The sequence below is a fragment of the Peromyscus eremicus genome, chromosome 6, assembly GCF_949786415.1.
Source record: "Peromyscus eremicus chromosome 6, PerEre_H2_v1, whole genome shotgun sequence".
NCBI classification, from domain to species: domain Eukaryota; kingdom Metazoa; phylum Chordata; class Mammalia; order Rodentia; family Cricetidae; genus Peromyscus; species Peromyscus eremicus.
This window is the reverse complement of record NC_081421.1, coordinates 32,058,619-32,061,529: the sequence shown is the minus strand read 5'-3', so window position 1 is coordinate 32,061,529 and position 2,911 is coordinate 32,058,619.

Sequence of the window (2,911 nt, the reverse complement as noted above, 5' to 3'; positions counted from 1 at the left end):
CAGAACCTGAGCTCAGTGCCCAGAATATACTTAAAAGTCTCTATGTGGTAGCACCACTGGTAACTCTGGGACTCCCTGGCCAGCTAGCCTAGCCTACTTACTGAGTTCTGAACCAATAAGAAACTGTCTAAAAGAAAAGAAAGAAAGAAAGAAAGAAAGAAAGAAAGAAAGAAAGAAAGAAAGAAAGAAAGAAAGAAAGGAAAGAGTAGAAAAGAAAAGAAAAAGAGATGGTGGTACCTGAGGAATGACACCCAAGATTCTTCTCTGGCCTTTATGTACACATGTGCAAGATCACTTATACATGTGTATACTTGCATACACATTCATACATACACACACAAATATGCACACACAAAATGCAAATCCAGTCCTGGTACTTAGATATCACACCAGACTATCTGATTTCAAAAAATCAGAATTTCAGGGGTGAAGATATTAGTGCTCCCCATCACCCATATAACTCTCTATAATCCATACAATATAAATCAGGTTGAGAAGTACTGTCTGAGTCAGAGGTTCTCAAGCACCATGGTGCCTAAGAGTGACTTGTGAGCTGGAGCCCTAGAAAGTCCTAGGAACCTGGGAGGGAATCAAAGATCTATATCCTTTACATACCCTAGACGTTTCTGAACATAGCAGACTTTTGAAACATAACCTAGGAAACCCAGGCCTCAAAGTGAGGTGACTGAGTGGTTGGTGTTAGCTGGGAGCTGATTAGAAACATGACCTCCCTCAGATATATCCAGGTGGAATAATGAAGGAGCCTCAGCACCGGAATCTATGACCCCCTGACCTCCCACGCCTCTTGAGAGACTCTCACCTACATGACTAAGTTTGCCTGGCTGCCTGGTCCCTTTAGCACACACAGGGCTCTGGAAATCCATCGGAGATGGCAGTCTTTGGATACAACCTGAACATTTGTGAATGCCCACTAAGAGGTAGCTGTCATTCAAAACCTGTGGGTTTTGCTACTCAGGAATGCAATGAGGTCTGGTGAGATGGCTTAGTGGGTAAGGGCTCTCACTGTCAAGCCTGAGGACCTGAGTTCAATCCCCAGGACCCATGTGGTAGAGGGAGAGAACCAATTCCTACAAGCTGAACTCTGACCTCTATGCATGTATATGCACACACGCACACAGACCTAAGAGATAAATAAACAGCTTTATGGTTTTGTTAAGAGTGTTGCAAATCTTTGCAACTGTATGTTGCCTCTGTACTCATCTTAAACATAAGCTGGGCTTTCTCGTCTGAGAGACAAACCCTGCAACCCTTGACCCCATTTCTAGTTCCACTCCCTGTTGGGAGTCATCAGTGTGGTCCTCCCAGACATCTTTCTCATACCTCTGTCCCTGGATGACCCCTTTCCCACAAGACACAAAAGCACAGCCTGCCTCCCCCACTTTCCTGCCCTTGCAGCCCACAGCGCCCCTAGCCACAGCCCATTCTAAACTTACAATGGTTCACTTAATCCACCAACTAAAACCCCCGATGGGGTACTGTCAAGATGACAAGGACTTAACTCCCAGCTTGCCTTCACTCATCCTCTCTTCTCCTCACCCTTTCCAGGAGTCTCCTGGCCTCTGTGGGTGTATCTGTCTCTGCATGCCGTTCAAGTGTCCCATGTACCACCCCAGGACCTGAAAACAATAAACCATTGATTTCTACCTTATACTATCCCTCACTGCTGGAAGGGTTCTCTCTGTCTTAAGGATCTTATTATTATTTTTTTTTTTTTTTGGTTTTTCGAGACAGGGTTTCTCTGTGTAGCCCTGGCTGTCCTGGAACTCACTTGGTAGCCCAGGCTGGCCTCGAACTCACAGAGATCCGCCTGGCTCTGCCTCCCGAGTGCTGGGATTAAAGGCGTGCGCCACCACCGCCCGGCTGTCTTAAGGATCTTAAAGCAAAGGATGATCAAGACTTTTCTCAAAGAAAAATTAAACAACAAAATGAATATTGCTGATTTCAATCAACTTTTTGTTTACTTGTTTTGGATTTTGTTGTTGGCTTTTGTTGGTTTTGTTTTTGTTCTGAGACAGGATCTCACTATGCAGACCAGGCTGGCCTCAAACCCATAGAGATCTGCTCACTTCTGCCAAACTTCTCACGGCCAACAGCCAAGCTAAGGTTTTGCCTCTTCTTAACTGAGGACAGTATTTAAGGGGGTAGTAGGGGGAAACTCTCTTCTTTGAAAGTGCCAATCACATCCTGGGAGCAACAGCCTTCACATATCCCTGGAAGGGTGGGGAGGCTCCTTCACACTGCAGACTGGTACCATGGCCCACCCGCCATGGAAGTAGAATGGAAATTAGCCTCATTTATACATGAAAACATTAAGTCCTATAAAATCTTTAGAAAATTAAATAATTTTACATTGTTATTGGTCATAGTTAATCTCTTTCTAAAGAAGAAAAGGGGATATGATATAGATATGATAGGATGAAAGGGTAGATTATTGAATCTACTTTTAAAGAGCAACTTGTTTAAAATGTTTTACATTGCTATGGATTTTGGTTTATTGATGCAAATTTGAAGTTAATTTTGTTATACTGTATATATTTCTACTCTTGTTTAAGATATTATGTCTATGCAACTCATTTAAATTTGTAATGTATAATTAAGAAATGCAAATTAATAATTAGTCATCTATGACAATCAAACTATAGTCATGTTAGTTAAGTTTTTTAGGTATACAAAGATATACTTCAATTAGATAGTTAATCTTCAAAAACTTCAAAGACCTTGCATTTAAAATTTTTTAAGAACTTAGACTTATCTGGACAGTGAGACATGTCTGAACCTGGCAGCACCAATTACTTCAAAGAGGATGATGGGCATCAAAGAAACTCATTACAGAGTTTGCTTTCTTTGTGGCAAAACTTAGCCACTGGGCAAAAAGAATGTCCTTGCCTCA